This window comes from Pseudopipra pipra, chromosome W (genome assembly GCF_036250125.1).
Source record: "Pseudopipra pipra isolate bDixPip1 chromosome W, bDixPip1.hap1, whole genome shotgun sequence".
In the NCBI taxonomy this organism is placed as follows: Eukaryota; Metazoa; Chordata; class Aves; order Passeriformes; family Pipridae; genus Pseudopipra; species Pseudopipra pipra.
This window is the reverse complement of record NC_087580.1, coordinates 42749502-42769081: the sequence shown is the minus strand read 5'-3', so window position 1 is coordinate 42769081 and position 19580 is coordinate 42749502. Positions and strand designations below refer to the sequence as shown.

Below are 19580 nucleotides of genomic sequence, written 5' to 3'. Positions count from 1 at the left end.
CCAGACTGCAACAACTGCACCTGAAGCCAAAGCTACCAGACTTTTTTTCCTGGTGGAAAGGGCTGCTGTTCACTTTTTTCAGCCCTGCTCTGCAATGGCCTGTTCCACCTCCTGGAAAATCGAATCCAGCTGAAGATTTCTGCCAGACAAAAGGTGCCACCACGGAAAACTCTTGCTGCCAAAGAAGTGCCCAGGATGCCTCAATAAGTGCCTCTGAAGCCAAAACTGCCAGACTTTTTTTCCTTAGGGAAAGAGCTGCTGTTCCCTTTTCTCAGCCCTGCGCTGGTATGGCCTGTCCCACCTCTTGAAAATTGAATCCATATAAAGAATCATGCCAGACAAAAGGTGCCACCACAGAAAGCTCTTTTTTGCCCAAGAAGTTCCCAGGCTGTACCAACTACACCTAAAGCCAAAGCTTCCAGACTTTTTTTCCTTACGGAAAGCTTCTGTTCCCTTTTCTCAGCCCTGCACTGGTATGGCCTGTCCCACCTCCTGAAAAATTGAATCCAAATGAAGATTCCTGCCAGACAAAAGGTGCCACCACAGAATGTTCTTGCTGCCCCAGAAGAGCTCAGGCTGCCCCAACAACTGCACCTGAAGCCAAAGCTTCCAATTTTTTTTTCCTGGTGGAAAGAGCTGCTGTTACCTTTTTTCTCAGCCCTGTGATTCAATCGCCGGTCCCACCTCCTCAAAAATTGAATCCTACTGAGGATTCCTGCCAGACAAAAGGTGCCACCACAGAAAGTTCTTTCTGCCCAAGAAGTGCCCAAGCTGCCCCATTAACTGCACCTGAATCCAGAGGATCCAGACTTTTTGTCCTGGTGGAAAGAGCTGCTGTTCCCTTTTTGCAGGCCTGCGCTGCAATGACCGATCTCACTGAAACAGGAGGCCAGGCCCAAAAGAGTTAACTAAGAAATTTGGGCCTGCTAACAAGCTACCAACATCCAAGACGATCTGTGTTCGTTCTGTTCTACTTACTGGACCAAAGCTTCAGAGAATAGTACAAGAACATGTAATAGGCCTAGAAGGAATAAATTAGAAATATAACAGGATCAGGTAGATATTTGAATAGGAGAAATAGGCCGGGAGCCAGGGCTTTTTCCAAGCTTCAGTGAGCGGGTCAAGAACAATGGAAGAGAAGAAAGGTCAGGCTGAAGAAGATGAGTTTAAGCCCCCAGACCAACCAAAATTGAGGGCCAAGACAAACACCGCCCCAAACCCCGCCTGAGCTCCAGCTATACTCCGCCTATTATTAATATGCAGAGATAGATGTTGTAATCACTTGAATATGCATTTAATCACATCTGAAGATTGTATAAAAATGCTGATTTTGTGTGAAGCCTTTGAGCAAGTTTGTCCAGCGCGAGCTGGCTTGCTCCCAGCATCGAATAAACAAATACCTTGCTGCTTAAAGATAAAAAAAAATCTCTGAGCAGTTTCTCGGACCGATTTTTCGGATTCACTTGGCGACCTGCAGCAGCACACCTTCTCCACCCGGCTGCGGAATCCCCCGGAGGACGGGACCCCCTTGGGCGCCCTCGGGTAAGTCTTTCTACCCGAAGGGGCTCCCTTCTTCGGTGGCTTCTTGCGGGGGCTGGACAAGAACACTGCCTATTGATAAAAGGTATTTGTATCTGGTTTCTGGTTTTGTTTATTCTGGTTCTGGATACCTGTGAGTCGAGGCGGGACGCCGTCTCGCAGGGGACATGGGAGAGGACGCTCTCCCGGGGGAATATCCCCTCTGGTCTGGTCTGGTCTGGTTTTGTTTGGATTTGGCCCAATATTGTTATTGTGTACCTGATATATCTTGCTTACCTTGAAACATCCAGGAGCACATAGTTAAAGGTATTATCATGCTAAGAGTTGCTATATGAGAGGTAGTGCTGAAGAGTTAACTATAAGCACATCACTTTGGATAAGACCTAGAATTAAGATTTGTCAGTTTTGCAACTGTTAGTTATATGTATGAGCCTTGTGTAACAGATGTAAGGTTTGCCTCCCCGACAGACAAGGCTGGGTAGAACCAGCGTGCATATTGCAGAAAAGAGGGACACTGGAAGCACTGGTCACTGGACACTGAATTAACAGGTGGAAATACAGGCACAGGAGAGGCTGTTGTTGCTTACAGAATACTGAGTGAAGGGGGGGGCCGGCAGGCCAGTGCTAGGGGACCTGCTGGTAAAAATTAAGCTAGGGGAAGAAAAAGAAGAATTAGATTTTCTAATTGATACTGGAGCTTAAATATGTTTAAGTTGTGGGTGCCACTGGCCAATCAGAAAAGCTTTCTTTTGAAATCCCTAAAGTTCAAAATTGGAAAACAAATGGGAGTGCATCAGTTTTGGTATTTACCAAATTTATCCAAAATCGTATTGGGCAGAGACCTACTAGAAAATCTGGGAGCTGTAATAGAATTCAAACAAGGTAAAATTGAACTTAAGGTAAAGGAAGAACAATTAATAGCAGCTCTGAGTTTAGCAATGAGCTATGTGGAGCCAAGCCAGGGTAATTCAGATGTCAATCAAATTTTAGATCAGGTATACCCAGGAGTTTGGGCTATTGAAACACCAGGAAAGTCAAAAAGAGCAGCTCCCATTGAAATAGAATTACGGACAGGAGCAAACCCAGTAGTTAGGAAGCAATATGCACTGAAGCTGGAAGATAGAAGAGGAATTGAGCCAATAATAGACAACTTTTTGAAATTAAGGTTTTGTAGAGTGTGAATCAGATTGCAACACCCCAATTTTACCAGTCAAAAAGACAAATGGAACACATAGGTTGGCTCAGGATTTAAGAGCAGTAAATAAAATAGCTAAAACATACATGCAGCTGTTGCAAACCTATATACCTTATTAACAATATTAAAAGAAAGTGTAATTTGGTTCACAGCATTAGACTTAACAGATGCCTTTTTCTGCCTTCCCTTAACACAGGAAAGTCAAAGGATATTTGCCTTCAAGTGGGAAAATCCCACCACAGGAAGGAAAACTCATCTCATTTGGACAGTGTTACCTTAAGGGTTAGAAAATATTCCCACAATTTTGGGAATTAATTAGCTAAAGAATTGGAACAATGGCAGTCACCACCAGGAAAGGGTGTACTTTTATAATATGTGAATGATCTATTGATTGTTACTGAAAAACAAGAAGAATGTGTTCAATGGACAGTACCAAATATGCCTTTGGCATAGTTCACGCTCATGGAGCAATTTGGAAAAAGAGGACTTTTAACTCTTCAAGGAAAAGTTGTGGAATATACTGAAGAAACTCTATGATTATTAGAAGCTGTACAACTCCCCTCTCAGGTGGCAATTATGCACTGCCAAGGACACCTGAAAGGTAACACTGTCCTGGAAATAAGAAACAGAAAAGCTGATGCAGAAGCTGAATTAGCTGCTGCAAGAAGTAAAGAACTACCAGTAGCAGCTTTAGTGCTAGAAGAACTAGACACAGATCAACAGGTAGAATATCAAGAAACAGATTATAAGTGGATACATGAAAATGAAGGTAAGGTGTTAGACAATAGATGAGGTTAACTAAAAACAGGTCAGTTAATACTATTAGAAAAATTAGTGTGGCAATTTGTAAAAGTAAAACATGATAAAACTATTGGGGCTTAGACTCACTCTTAGCATTTAAGGACTAGAGTAGCAGGACCAAATTTATTTATCACAATAGAGCCAGTCACATCCCAATGTGAACTTTGTCTTTAATACTGGAACAAAAATACACCAAAGGGTAATAAGTAAAGGGCATTTCCCAGGTGAAATTTGGCAAATTAATTTCTCTGAGCTCCCAAGAAAAGGGGGCGGGGGGGTCCTGTTATCTCTTAGTTTTGACTGACACATTTTCTGGATGGCCTGAAGCTTTCCCATGTAGAAAAAAATGAATCAAAAGGAGTGGTTAAAGTCTTGTTGAATGAGATTATACCACAGTTTGGAATGCCTAAGAGCATCTCTTCAGATAGAGGTTCACACTTCTGTGTATGAATTGTACAAGCAATAAGTAAAGCACTAAAAATCAATTGGCAACTGCATATGCCCTACAGACTCCAAGCAAATGGGCAAGTAGAAAAGATGAATCTAAAATATGTCAAGAAACAAATTTTCATTGGTATCAAGCTTTACCTATTGCTTTAATCAGGCTAAGGGTCAAGCCAAGATCAAAAGGGAAACTGAGTCCATTTGAAATTCTATTGGGCAGACCCTACATGATGCAAGCTGTGAATAGTGAAGCTGTAGATCAAATCAGTAATCAATATGTGTGTGATCATGTTATGGCTGTAGGAAAACAATTGCAGAAAAATGCTACAGTGGTGTTAGAACACCAACCCAAGCAGCCTGATTGTAAGTTACATCCATTCAACCCTGGTGATCAGGTATATGTTAAGAATCTTTCAGGAGATCCACTACGGGAGAAGTGGGATGGACCCCAGCAGGTGCTGATGACCTCGGGAGAGGAATCATCTACTATCAAGCCTCCTCAATGCTGGTCTTTGGACTGATAAGTACACTGGTGTTAAATCAAACTCTTCCCCCAAAAATTATTATGGTCTCAGGCCTATAATGGGAATTCTAGTCTATGATTTGCTATAAATACAGATATTCTGAATTCATCTGAACTGAACCAATACAATGCATCTGTTATAGTCCTCCAAGGAACAAGGGTACTGAATAATTGGTAAAATCCTGGTACCCCATACAATGCAAGTGTTTTAATAGGCACAGATTAGATGGTCACCCAAAATTGACGTTACTGTGAAATGTAATTAGTGGCTGATCAGTGTTGGCACACCTTCACTCTAAATAAATCAGTTTCTGTGATGTGTCAGTGGACATTCAGGGAAGGAAATATAACCAGGAGATTTCCAACCAGCAAATCTCCTACCACCCCATTGACTAAGACCACCACCAGTTCTACAACTCCTTCTTTAGCCTGTGAGAGTGTCCACAATTTAGCTTTTGCTGGACCTTACATGATTAGACACTCAAATGAGTAGAAGCTGTTGTTAGATCCCACATATTCACTGAAGAGGGTTCGAATAAACCTTCAAGTAAACATATCAAACATACAAAAAGATTGTCAGCCCTGTATTCAACAAAGCCTTAAAGGCTGGCATGCATAGATGATGGCCAGATCCCCTCGTACCAGAATTCAAAGAGATGTAACCGGATGGTTTGGCACAGGATTAAGTGTATTAAACACCATAGATCAAGAAGTATTAGTGAATAAACTAAGTGCTGTCACATCTGATCTAGGAAAATTCAAAGTCCCTTTAAGATCATCTTTGCTCACTTTGGCAGAAACACAGTCATTGGCAGTTAAATTGTTAACATTAGTAGCTAACCACACTGCAAAAGATTTCACCAAAATTATTGACAATGCTGGTGTCATCCATAAAAGGTTTGCACTTGCAATACAATGTCTCCAAACTCAACAGTGGGTACAATCTGTAGCTGCAGGAATATTAAGAGAAGGAACTTCAGGAATATTACCACAAGAAGTAAGAGAAATAATAGCTAGAAACAGTTCTACTACACAATTTGAGAAAAATTACCAGGCGTGGTGGCAGTTAGAGAACTTCACTTACAATCCTCAACATGAACAAATTGAAGCTTATGTACTCACTATCAGTGCAGCCAAAGAAAAGACCATCTTTCCTATCCTGACATTAGGAGCCATATACCCAAATGTAATTGTCAGACCCATAGACCATAATGTTTGGGCAAGTTATGATCACACCAAGAAAAAGTGGCAACCAGTCAGTCCTGAGGCATGTATTCCTAGAGGACAATTAGGATATATCTGTGAAAATGCTGTCGTAAGAAATGAAGATTTATGCTTAGATATTGAAGATAGTGTGTGTACCTTTGAAATGCTTCCCCATACTAAAACCCAGTCACAAGTCTATTACGTAGGAAATGGATGTGCATGTGTTAGAACCTTTTGTGTTAATTTTACCATAGATACTTGACATGAAGTAGTGAGTGGTACTAATTTTTTTGTTTTACTAAAATAATAGGCTGTGACTTTGATTATATCATTCTAGTGACTACTAGACAACTGATTGAAGCTGATTATACAATGTATCATGATGTGCCAAAATTGCAGACAGGAATGAACATTAATCTTCTAAAGCAATGCTTAAACATCATGATATAGAAAAACTGGTCCAGGAAGTAAACAGAACGACTAAATGAATGCTCTGGCAAGTAGAACATGACACTGAGAGCATAAAAACTGTTCTAACCAAAGTAGAAAAAGTGGGAGAGCACCACTGGTGAGACATCTTTACAGGATACTCCCCTACAGCATCACAAGTGTTTCACTATTTAATGCATCCAATACTGGTATTAGGAGCTAGCATGATTCTACTACTGGTCCTAATTGTTTGGCTATGGTACAAATCAAGCATCATGGTTAGAAGGATGCAGATAATGTGGGTTGTGATGAATACCTATCAAAATCCATTAGAACTTGATGAAAGAATTTGTAAATTCTAAACAAAAAGGGGGGAATGAAACAGGAGGCTAGGCCCAAGAGTTAACTAAGAAATTTGGGCCTGATAACAAGCTCCCAACATCCAAAACGATCTGTGCTTGTTCTGTTCTACTTACTGGACCAAAGCTTAAGAGAATAGTAAAAGAACATGTAATAGGCCTAGAGGTGATAAATTAGAAATGCAGTAGGATCAGGTAGACATTTGAATAGAAAAAATAGGCCTGGAGCCAGGGCCTTTTCCAAGCTTCAGTGAGCGGGTCAAGAACAATGGAAAAGAAGGAAGGTCAAGGTGAGGAAGATGAGTTGAAGCCCCCAGACCCCCCAAAATTGAGGGCCAAGAGAAGCACCGCCCCAAGCCCTGCCTGAGCTCCAGCTATACTCCGCCTGTTGTTAATATGCATAGATAGATGTTGTAATCACTTGAATATGCATTTAATCACATCTGAAGATTGTATAAATTGCTGATTTTGTGTGAAGCCTTTGAGCAAGTTTGTCCAGTGCGAGCTGGCTTGCTCCCAACGTTGAATAAACAAATACCTTGCTGCTTAGAGGTAAAAAAGTCTCTGAGCAGTTTCTTGGACCGATTTTTCGGATTCATGACATCATACCATTTCTGTGACATCACACCATTTCTGTGACATCACACTTCCCATGTGACATCACAGCTCCCCTGTGACATCACATCTTTGTTAGTACATCAAGGATTCTCTATGACATCACATCCATCATATGACATCACATCATATCATCCCTGTGAAATCACGTCCTCCTGTGACATCACAGCTCTCCTGCGACATCACAGCTCCCCTGTGACATCACATCTTTCCTGTGACATCACATCTCCCTCATGACATCACAGTCATCATATGACATCACATCTCTCCTGTGATATCATATAATCCATGTGACGTCACATCCTCCCCTGTGACATCACAGCTCTCCTGCGACATCACAGCTCCCCTGTGACATCACATCTTCCCCGTGACATCACAGCTCCCCTCTGACATCACACTTCCACTGTGACGTCACATCTCCCCTATGACATCACAACCATCATATGACATCACACCTCTTCTCTGAAATCATAACATATCTGTGATGTCACATCGTCTCCTGTGACATCACAATCCCCCATGACATCACAGCCATCATATGACATCACACCTCTCCTTTGATATCGTATCATCCCTGGACATCACATCCTCCCTATGATGTCACATCCATCATATGACATCACATCCTTTCTGTGACATCACATCTCTATGACTTCACATCCATCATATGACATCACACCTCTCCTGTGATATCACATCCTCCCCCATGACATCACATCGTGCCTGTGACATCACACCTCCCCATGATATCACAGCTCCCCTGTGACATCACATCCAGTGATATCCAGATCCATCCCAAGGTTGGGGGTGTGTGTGAGACAGGCAGAACCCCAAATGCCTGCACAGCCCAGAGCAGTCAGTGTGGGGCTGTGCTTGCTGCTGCAGGGACCCCCAGGGAACAAACCCAGCGAGTAGTTTTGGGTGGGGGGTGTCCTTAAGGAGGACACTTGCCTTATTATTGCTTATTATTTGTAATATCTTATAGATCTCTCATACAACACCTAAGGATGGATTCTATAGAATATGTGCCATAGATATTTGGGTTGGGTCTGGCTGAGCTGCAGTTCAGTTCCCCACAGCAGCCCTCCCAGGGCTGGGCTTGGCATTGGCAGCTGGAAGGGGGTTGAGAACACCCCAGTGTTTTGGCCACTGCTGAGCACAGCACCAACACTGGGACATTCCTTCCTTAGCTGAGGGCAAGAGCCTGGCAGGGGACCCAAGTAGGCCAGCTGAGCCCAACTGACCCAAGGGACATTGCAGACCATGGGAGGTCAGCTCAGCTCTAAAAGCTGAGGCAGGGAGCAGGAGGGGGGCATTCATTGTCTAATGGCTGCCTGCTGAGGAACCGTCCCGTGGACCCAAGCCCTGCTCCTCGGGAGTGGCCGACCATGGCTGCTCATGGGAAGCAGAGAACAAACCCTGCTATCTTTTGATTCTGTGTGCACAAGCTTCACATTAATTTTTGCTTTAAATAAACTGCCTTATCCCAATCCACTATTTTGTTTTCCCCACCTTACTCTCTCCCATGTCCTGTTGGGAAGGGGAGTGATAGAGCAGCTGGGAGGGCACCTGGTGTCAACCCACCACACACCTGAACACTTCCAGAGACTCCACCACCTCCCTGGGCTACTTGTTCCAATGCCTGAACACTCTCTCAGTGGAAAAAGGTTTCTTTAATATCTAATATGAACCTTGCCCAAAGCAATTTAAAGAATCATAGAATCATAGAATCATAGAATAGATTGGGTTGGAAAAGACCTCCAAGATCATCAAGTCCAACCCCTGATCCAACTCCAATTACTATATCATGGCACTAAGGGCCACGTCCAATCTCTTTTTAAAAACCTCCAGGGATGGTGAATCCACCACCTCTCTGGGTAGGCCGTTCCAATGCCTGATAACCCTCTCTGTAAAGAATTTCTTCCTAACATCTAACCTTAACCTCCCCTGGCAGAGCTTGAACCCATGTCCCCTTGTCCTATTGTTGGTTGCCTGGGAGAAGAGACCAACCCCCGCCTGGCTATAACCTCCCTTCAGGTAGTTGAAGAGAGTGATGAGGTCGCCTCTAAGCCTTCTCTTCTCCAGACTAAACATCCCCAGCTCCTTTAGCCTCTCCTCATAGGACTCGTGCTCAAGTCCCTTCAGCAGCCTCGTTGCTCTTCTCTGGACCCGCTCCAGCACCTCAATATCCTTCCTGAACTGAGGGGCCCAGAGCTGAACACAATACTCAAGGTGTGGCCTCACCAATGCAGAGTACAGGGGAAGGATCACTTCCCTGTTTCTGCTGGCCACACTGTTCCTGATGCAGGCCAGGATGCCATTGGCCTTCTTGGCCACCTGGGCACACTGCTGGCTCATGTTCAGCCTCCTGTCGATCAGGACCCCCAAGTCCCTTTCTGCCTGGCTGCTTTCCAGCCACTCTGTCCCCAGCCTGTAGCGCTGCAGGGGGTTGTTGTGGCCAAAGTGCAGGACCCGGCACTTGGCTTTATTGAACTTCATCCCATTGGAGTCAGCCCATCTCTCCAGTCTATCCAGATCCCTCTGCAGAGCCCTCCTGCCTTCCGGCAGGTCGACACTCCCTCCCAATTTGGTGTCATCAGCAAATTTGCTGATGATGGACTCAATCCCCTCATCTAAATCATCGATAAAGATGTTAAAAAGGACTGGACCCAGCACTGACCCCTGGGGAACACCACTGGTGACCGGTCGCCAGCTGGATGCAGCTCCATTCACCAGCACTCTCTGGGCCCGGCCCTCGAGCCAGTTCCTGACCCAGCACAGGGTGCCCCTCTCCAAGCCGTGGGCTGCCAGCTTTTCCAAGAGTATATTATGGGAGACAGTGTCAAAGGCCTTGCTGAAGTCTAGATAGACCTCATCCACAGCCTTCCCCTCATCCACCAGGTGGGTCACCTGATCATAAAAAGAGATCAGGTTGGTCAGAAAGGACCTGCCCCTCCTAAACCCATGCTGGCTGGGTCTAATCCCTTGTCCATCCTGAAGGTGCTGTGTGATTGCACTCAGGATGATCTGCTCCATAACCCTGCCAGGCACCGAGGTCAGGCTGACAGGTCTGTAGTTGCCAGGGTCCTGCTTGCAGCCTTTTTTGTGGATTGGGGTGACATTCGCCAACCTCCAATCATCTGGGACCTTCCCAGAGAGCCAGGACTGTTCTTACTGTCCAAGCATAAGCTGATCCCCTGAGGAGCCTGTGGAATGTAACCCCTCAAGCACTAAATTCCTTCCCCTGTGCCAAAGACCCAGGTTTGTTGTTGCTGCCCCTCCCGCCGAGCACCAGCTCCATCTCCTGCTCCTGCCCGGCGGCTTTGCAGAAATCCAGGGCTGGGTGTGGATTGAAGGCTGTGGCAAGGGACAGGATAAAGTTGATTGGCTTCCACCCTTGGTGTCTCAGTGTTTGTGATCTTGGGAATCCTCACAAACCTGGAACAATGGCAGATTATCTGTTGTTGTAAGATATGTACCTAGAGATTGTTTTGATATGTGTTTACATTTTCCTTGAAAGTACAACTGATTGAAAGTACAACTGATAGAAAACAATGTGTAAAAAACAAGGAAAAAGGAAAAAAAAGAAAAAGAAAAAGAAAAACAAAGAAAAGGAAGAAAAAAAAGAAAAAGGAGGAAAAAAGAGAAAACAAGAAAGAAAAAACAGGAAAAAATTTGAAAAAAAAAAAAAAACAAAGAAAAAAAGAAGAACAAGAAAGAAAAAAAGCAAAAAAGGAAAGAAGAAAGAAAAAAGAAAGAAAAGAAAGAAATAAAAAAGAGAAAATAAAAGAAGACAGAAAAACTAAACCCCAACAAGTCCGGTCCTCCCCCACCGCAGGGAATACAACTCCCACAATGCACCGCGCAGGTGGGGGCGTGGCGAAGGGCGGGCAGGGGCCGTGGCCGCGCGCTGATTGGCTGCGGGGCGGGTCTGTAAAGGCGGAGGGCGCGCGGAGCGGGCGCCATTTTGGCCTCGTGGTCGGGAGTGAGGAGGACTCGCCTGCGGCCGCTGCACTTCGCTGGGTGAGTTGGCGGGGGGGACGGCGAGAGCGGGGTCTGAGGATCCCCTCGGGGGCTGCGGGGAGCGCGGGTGTGGGTGGAAAGGCTGGAGGGCTCGGGAGGGTTTAGCGGGGGGGTTTGGGGGTTCCCGGGGACGTTTTGAGGGATCCCTGAAAGGACTCGGGGGGGAGGTTGAAGGTCCCTAAAGAGTTTTGGGGGGCTCTGATGCGGGTTTTGTTTTCTGAGAAGATATGGGGTGTCCCAGGTGGGCTTTGGGGCTCTCTGGGGAGGTTTGGGGTTCCTGGGAGGCTTTGTGGGGACCTTCGAGGCAGTTTGGGGGTCTCTGGGAGGTTTAAGATGTCCCAGACGGGAGCCTGAAAGGGGGGACGGAGAAGGGGAAGCCTGGACAGTGGGGACCCCTGGGATCCCCGGCACAATGAAGTGCAGAACCTGGAGAGGGGGAATGTCTGGGAACGCAGCACCCTGAAGGCGAGGGTCAGAGGAGAAGGAACCCTTAGGACCCCCAACACTCTTAGCATTTCTAAGTGGGACCCCCAGCATCCCAGACAAGGGAGACCCTCTGAACCCCAGAGGGGAGAGACCAGAGAAGGGGAACTTTTGGGAGAGATTTTTTTGGCTAATCTTCATATTTTGGAGTATTTTTTAGCTGAATTTCAACTTTTTACAGTTTGAGGGGCTAAGGGTCTTCTTGCAATTTCTGAGGGATTTTTGTGTGAATCTCGGTGGTTTGGGTTTTTCTGGGCTGAATCTTGGTGTTTTGGGGGTTTTTATGGTCACAGGATGCCCGGTGAGTTCTAGAGATGGACTTGGGCAGGAGGAACCCCCAAGCCAACGCGCTCAGCCCTTGTTTTCCCCCCATCAGGATTTGTCCTTCCCAAAGCTTGGGCGGATGGAGGAGGAGGCTGTGAGGAAGAGGAAGATGCCTTGGGCCCCCCAGGCAGGTGAGGAGGAAGTCAGTGTCCCTTTGGGTGGGTGTTGTGCTGGCTCTGTCAGCCGAGCATGGCCCCGGCTGCAGGACAACCCCGCTGGCGCCGCCGTCCTGCCGGGGCCGGAGTTGGGGGGATGTCCTTGGCCTTCCCTGTGGGCCGGAGGCAAATCCCCTCCCTGTCCTTCTTGCTTCCTGCCCCAGGCCCCGAGCTGAGGACGGAGAGCCGGGAGGACAAATCCCCCCGTGAGACCCTGGTGGGAGAGGCCGTTTTGAAGGGCTCCACGGCACAGGAAGGCAGCGGGGAGGAAAAGGGCCGGAGATCCCCCCGCAGGAGGGGCTCCAAAGCCATCCCAGGGTGCTCTGAGGAGGAAAGAGCCAACCTGTGCCAGGAAGGCGGCCGGAGCTTGAGGGGGAGCTCTGACCTGGTGGTCCCTGAGCAGCCTTCCAGCAGGGAGAAGCCCTTCAGGTGCTTGGAATGTGGGAAGAGCTTCAGGGACAGCTTCAACCTGCTCAGACACCAGCACATCCACACTGGTGAATGTCCCTACACCTGTAGGGAATGTGGGAAGAGCTTCAGGGACAGCTTCAACCTGCTTAGACACCAGCACATCCACACTGGGGAACGGCCCTACAAGTGTGGGGAATGTGGCAAGGGGTTTCAGACCAGCTATGATCTCCTGAAGCACAAGCCGACACACACAGGGGAGTGGGCCTTCCACTGCAGTGGGCCTTCCACTGCACCTACTGTGGGAAGGGATTCAAATGGAACTCCACCACCGGCGCATCCACACCGGGGAGAGGCCATACAAGAGGATTGTTCTGGGGGAGTTCCATCCATCTCTAATTAAGAATTATTGCTTTTGTGCCAGCTTGAGTAGAATTGCTTTCACAATTGCTTTAGTGTAGAACACTGTCCTATCTCATCCTGTAATTCTGGTAGTTTTAGTGCGTATATTGTGCAGTAAATAATTCTGATCAAGATCTTCTGTCTGATCATTTGGAACCCTAAACAATTCATTTCTATCAATAAATCTGATTTTCCATCATTAAAACTTGGGAAACAAAAGTTGTTGAGTCACAGCTCTGTAATTCCTGTAAACTGAAACTGCTGACATAAAGCAAGGCTGAGATTGGATCCAGCAGCCCCCAGCACCCCACAGTAAGTTGGGAGCTCAGGGGGCCATCGCCCTTTCCCAGCCCCTCTCTGCCCAAAGACCCCCATGGGACTGTCAGACCCACCAGACCCCCCCCCCCTTTTCCACCCTTCTCCCTGTTCCTTCCACCTTTTCATGGTCCCCTCATCCCCAGCCCCCCACCGAGCAGTTTAGGGGTCCTAACCCCTACTTTTTTCCCCTTCTCTCACCAATTCCATATCATTTCTCCAGTCCCCCGCCCTCTCATTCTCAGTTTCAGGTCCCACCACCCCTTTATCCCCTCTGACCCCTGCTTTTCCAGTGACCTCCCTCTTCTCAACCCCTGTTCACCCCAGAGCTCCTCACCTGCAGCCAGGGGGCCTCCCAACACCATCAGTGCCCAGAGAAGTCTCCCCAAAAAAAGGCTGGGTCGGGTCCTGGGTGGGCTTTGAGTGTGTTTGGGGGTCCTTAGGGACCTCTGGGGAAGCTTTCAGAGTATCCTGGCTCATTTTGGGGTGTGCTGGGTGCCTATTGAGAGGGGAAATCACAGGGGGGTCCCCATTCCCGATCCATCCTGGGACCAGTTCTGCCTTCCCCGAACTCGGCTCCACCCCTCGGAGTCCCCCCCCACTGCCCCCCAATAACCAGGACTGGGGAGAACTGGGAAGCTTTACTGGGATCACTGGGAGCAGCTGGGCAGAGGCAGAGTGACAGGAGGGGAGGGGGGGACACACGACCCCCCCAAAATCCTCACAGGGACAGGAGGGGTCCAGGCTGGGCCCGAGGCCCTGGGGAGGGGCTGCAGCCGCCGGCGGCTCAGGAGCTCTGTGGGGAGAGAAAAGGGGGTGACACCGGGGTAGGGGGTCCACGGGGGGGCACAGACGCTCTGGGGGGACACACGACCCCCTGGGACCCCCCTCACCTTCTGGCGCAGGTAGAAGCCGAGCCCCAGCGCCAGGGAGACGAAGGCCAAGAGGAAGCCCCCGGCCCCTCCTTGGCAGCAATTCCTCAGGCTGATGGAGCCCGGCAGGGCCGGGGCCGCCGGCGGTGTCCGATCCCGGCAGGAAGCGGGGAGGGCCCCGGGGAGCGGCGGCGGCGGGCGGGGCCCTGGGGGAGCCGACCCGAGGGGTCCCCGCCGCCCGTGGCACTGAAGGAGCCGCCCCGGGACGGGCCCTGGCGGGGGTCACCAGAGAGGGGGGGCGAGCTCGGAACGGAATCAGCTCCGGGGGACAGGTGAGGAGGGGCGGCGGTGAAACAGTCGCCCGGGGTGTGGCAAGGGAGACAGGAATGGAATAAAAGAGAGAGAATAGAGAGAGAAATCGCTTTGTCTCCCCCGCCCCAACTCCCTTTTGTATACAGATAAAACCAGGGATCAACATGTGCTTCCCTTCCCCCTTTTCCCGACAGGGGAACTGAAAACAAAAAAGAAAACCATGACAAAGAGAGAGAAAAGCCAACTCTGGAAAACTATTTGGTCTTAGATAAGGTGTGCTGCCAAAGGAAACGCTGACTCCAGAGGTGCCCTAGGTGGGGCAGAGCCCCCACCCTGCCCACTCACACACTTCAGCTCCACATTGGGGTTTTCCCCTCCCTGGCACTGCCCAGTCCAGCCCCTCCCTGGTCCCCCCATCTCCCTGCCCCTGCCCCAGCCCAGCAGAGCAGCACACTCAGGTCTGGCCCTGCAGCAGGACATGGAGGCCATGGAGCTCAGGGACAGGCCCTCTGGGTCTGCAATGCTCAGCACATCATCAGCTCAGGCAGCTCCTGCAGCCCCAGGGCCAGCCCCGCTCCCCAGCACAGCAGCAGAGAATCGGCCCCGGGCTCCTCAGGCCCCATTTGCCATCTCCAGGGGCACTGGCCACCACCAGCACCAGCTGCAGCAGCCTCAGCCCCTCCAGCCCCCACAGTGGGACCCTGAGGGCAGCACACGGACTCCAGGGAGAAACCAGCAAGGCAAGGACCCTCTGGAGAGCCTGGTCCTTGGGCTTCTCCTTGAGAGCCCTTGAGAAGAAGAGCTGAGGCTTCAGGCTGTGCCTGGAGCAAATGGAGCCCCTTGTGTGGTGGAAAGAGTGCAGTGGAGCCCAGCTCATGCCAGCAGTGCCATGGCCACAGGACTGACCTAGCCCAGCCCAGGGACCAAGGCCCAGAGCACTGAGGCCTCAGCCGAGGCCCAGAAGGGGAGGGTGGCAGGAGAAAAAGAGCAGCTCTCAACAGGCCAAATGCTGCTGCTCCCTGGCACTGCTGCTGTGCTGGGACTCTCTTTCCCTGCCCCTCTGCACACAGGCACTGCCCTGCCAGACTCATCAGAGGTCTCAGAAGATTGAACTCACAAAAACAAGTCACTGAAGGATCCTTGACTTTGTTTCAATGCATTCCTCATTTACCCAGACTCTGGGTCAAATTCAAGATGTAGACAGTGAACCAGACATGGGATGAATAATAAATATTCACTGTACACAACTTTATCCCAGGAGAAAAACCACATGAAAACCCTAACCCAGCACCACAAAACCCTGAGCAGGCAGGCTGGACCAAGGAGTCCCATTCTGAATGCTATGGAAGAGAAAACAGGCCATTTGTGCCTTCAGAAAATTATCTGGTCATCATTTTCCTCTGGGCATTCTTGAAGCAAAAGATTTCTTAAGAGAGATGCCAGAGTTTGGCAGCAGGCTGTCCTTCTCAGCTTGGAAAATCTCTGCTGACTTACCTAACAATGGTACAAACCCCCCACTTTAATGTCGTCAAACAGCTGCATCTGCAGGATTCATGTTCCAGCCTTACCTAATGCACAGTTATCACACCTCTTTTTAAAATCAAAGGGGAGGGAAAAAAAAGCAGGGGGTGGGGGGAGAGTCCCCACCCCAGTCATCCATCAAGTGAACATCCTGGCCACTGCTCCCAAGAAATTCAATATATGCTAAAAAGATATAAAAAGACATCAAAAGCTTTCAGATATAAAAGTGCTTCAGAAGCTAGATTTTAAGATTGCCAAGTGGGTTTTTGCCTGATTATAAAGTTGACTGAAATGCCAGGATACTGCATTTTGGAAGTGGCAGCAGCTCACATATTGCCTTGTATTAGTGGCTGAAGTGTGTTGCTGATTCCAAAGCTGGACTATCATCATCTGTGGGGGAGAGTAGATAAATAAATAAATACTGAATCTCTACCAAACAAAGCATGAATAGATGTGGCCACTTATCCAAAGAGCTGTTCTTGTTGCTGAGAACTCCTCTCTAAACACCTTCACCTGTAATTCTGTCAAGGTAATAAATCCTTCCACTCCTTACAGCACACTCAAAAGCACCCTGCTATTTAATGTCAATGGAAAAACGGCCCAAAGTGTCTAAAACATTTCCTTTTGCTCATGTAAAAGTGCTGGCATTTTACTTCCTTCCTGATAAGCCAGTGCCAATGGACCTGATTATTCTTTTCTTATTCAAAGCATATCAGTAGTTCCAAAGCACTCTCCATCTTATCAGGTGTCTGAACAGCACAGTTACTGAAAACAGTTTGTCCTGCTCCTCTCTCCTTCTGCCAGGCTATCAGATAAACCCAACTAACTCTCTGTATTTACACACAATCAAACATAAGCTGTGTCTTCAACCCACTGTAGCCTGTTTCTGGCATGTTACAGGTTTGCTGCTTGACATTAGTTGTACCCAAAACAGCAGCAGTGAATTAGCTTAGAACAAAAGTATTGTCACTCCATAGCACGCAACACAAAAGGGACACAGGATAGGAAAAAAAAAGAGAAACATTTTGTGGAGTAAAAATGATCACTCTCATCTCAGCAGTTCATAGGTATTTATCTGGTGCTACTTTAAAAAGAGCATGGAAGCAGCAGGATTCAAATGCATTCAAAACAGACCTGACACAGGCCTCAAGAGTAGAAAAATAATTTCTTTTTTTTGTTTATTTCATTCTCCTGTCCTCTAGGAATTGTCTCTGATTTGCAAGTGGTGAGAAAGTGAAAGAAAGGAAAATGGTAACAGGGTCTGAAAGCATTTAAATGCCTTTACAGTTTTTGTCAGTGACAAGACTGATTTTCATGACCCAACCTTCATTTGGCACTAAAAGACCCCCATAAAAACAAACCAAAAAAACACCCTCCCCCAAACAAGCCTCTCAGCAACTCTCCTTTTCATTCAGTGTCTCAGATACAGAATTTTCAGTGCTGACTACTGAGGATTAACACAAGATCAACTCCTCCAGAAGGGACACGGCTTTGAAGATTTTGCTTCCTGCCCAGCCCTAGGGAACAGGCACAGCATCTCCCTTCCTCCTTCTCAGGATGACAGGATATCCTTGGGATGAGCGCAGTGTTGGAAGAGTTAAACATTAACCTGGCTGTGCCCTGGGCACTCTCAGCTGGCTAAATGAAAAGTTCTGGAAGGCCCAGAGAAATCCTGAGTTGCAGCTCTTTGATTAAGTACAACCTTCTTTAGAAGCTGAAGCTCCAGCCCCTGAGTGGAGGATCCTTCCCACCACCCCCTCCCACTGACAGTCCCCCTGAGCAATAAAATATCAACTCAAACATAAAAGGACAGTGGCATTCATCCTCCACAAAGACAGGACCAAATCCTGCAGCCAATTTGATGACAGAAAAAAATTTAAAAGTAAATAAAGAATACACAGAAAATTTCTTGATCCTTAGTTACATTTCCAGTATATGGAGAACTACACAAACTGCCAGTAGCAGAGTGCTCAGAGTACATAAAGGAGTGTGATTTCACCATTTTGTTAAATATTGGTTTTACTAGATTTTCGTGTCTTGTATTTCTTTGAAAATATTCACGTGTGAGACTGAAAAAAGTGTTTCTTTCAAAAACAGCTCTAGAAACCAACCCAGAAATAGGGGGAGAGGGGTAAAAGAGCAGCAGTCACACGTACAAGAATGGTCTGAATAAAGCAAGTCACCTCCTGCCCACCCATTCTGGCACCTGCTGGGAAGGAATTTTGGAAATGCTTAGGAACAAGCTGGCACTACATTTTAGATATGACTTTTTCATCTCTACATCTACAGGACTTTAAACTGTTTCATGTCTGTAAGGGGGGTACTTTTGAATTAGATGATCAATGGAGCATAGAGGCGTGAGAAAGAAATCATATTAGGATGTGAAACCAGCTAGAGTATGGTACAATGTAACTTATGGCACAAGCGAATTGTAAGGTCCATTGTGCTTTTTAGCAAGTCAGCTTGATATCCCCTGTTATCAGAGCTGAGTTCTTCCTTGGTTTTGCTACATAATAATAAATAATAATAATGGCCAGTCTTCGCGAGCGAAGATTTTGGGAAAGGTCATTAACCCTTCCAGCCTGCGCAGTGGATTTTTTAGGTGAGACACAGCGTGCGCTGAACTGAGCCCACCCTTTAGTCCTGAGGTTCATCTGCCGGGGCCGAGCAAAGCTTGGACAGTGGCAGTGAGGTCCCCAGGATGTAGGTTTGTTTAGAGTGACCTTCTCTTAGGTGGATTGCCTACCAAGGCTGACGAGCTCCACCTGCCCAGGGGGCCGGGAATCGAACCCGGGTCGCAGTGGTGAGAGTCAGGCACTCTAACCACTAGACCACCAGAGGCCCCTCGTTAGTATAGTGGTGAGTATCCCCGCCTGTCACGCGGGAGACCGGGGTTCGATTCCCCGACGGGGAGGTTGCGAGTACTTTGCTACATATTGCAAGATAGATACATCTACCCCTGAAACACAGTGGTAGAGGTCATACATAGGGGTGAGAAAGATGATGATGGGAGGAAGATTCTGTGGGCAGGGGTCGCTGGCCCCTTGCCCTACAACAGGGCATGCACAGACTGTTGCTATCAGGTGGGGTTTGGCTGCCACTCAGGCATCACCTTATACTGTGTACTGGCCCTACGTGGTGTAATGTAGAGCTGATAAAATGGGGTGTCAGGACTGCTGGGGTGAGCGATCCTCATCCTGCCATGGAGACTGTGTTGTTCCGCCGGGAGGCCCGCTAAGCACGGGCACCGACCAGCTGCTGCAGATCCTGGCCTGTCTGTGTGGGTAAGCACAGTTTATTGAGAGGAAGCACCTGAGAAAGCAAATGTTTTATATCCTTTTTTAATATCCTTGTAATTCTCTTTTTACTAGTTAATATTGTATTAAAAGCCACTCGTAGAATTGTTTTAATATCCTTTAAATGTTCCTTTAATTCCCTTATTACTAGTTAATACTATAATAAAAGCCATTCATAGTATTGTATGAATGCCAACTGATAAAGCAATTATTTTGTATTCTTTTTTAGCTTTTGATTCTCTTTGCTAGTTTTTATTCTCACTGCAATAAAAGATTTTTTGTACTGTTTGAATGTCTGTTGTACTTGTCTTTATTCCGGGCATGTATTCAAACGAACTAATACACAGGGGCACAGCTC

The 19580-nt window shown here is 47.5% G+C and overlaps 1 non-coding gene and 1 pseudogene across 1 annotated transcript; both read left to right on the top strand.

Annotated features, from left to right (window-relative positions):
- The window catches only part of LOC135405218 (zinc finger protein 729-like), a 285000-nt pseudogene that overhangs the window by 91044 nt on the left and 174376 nt on the right, over positions 1–19580 (top strand).
- Positions 18769–18840, top strand: TRNAD-GUC (transfer RNA aspartic acid (anticodon GUC)). The gene has a single exon. It is a non-coding gene; the product is annotated as a tRNA-Asp (tRNA).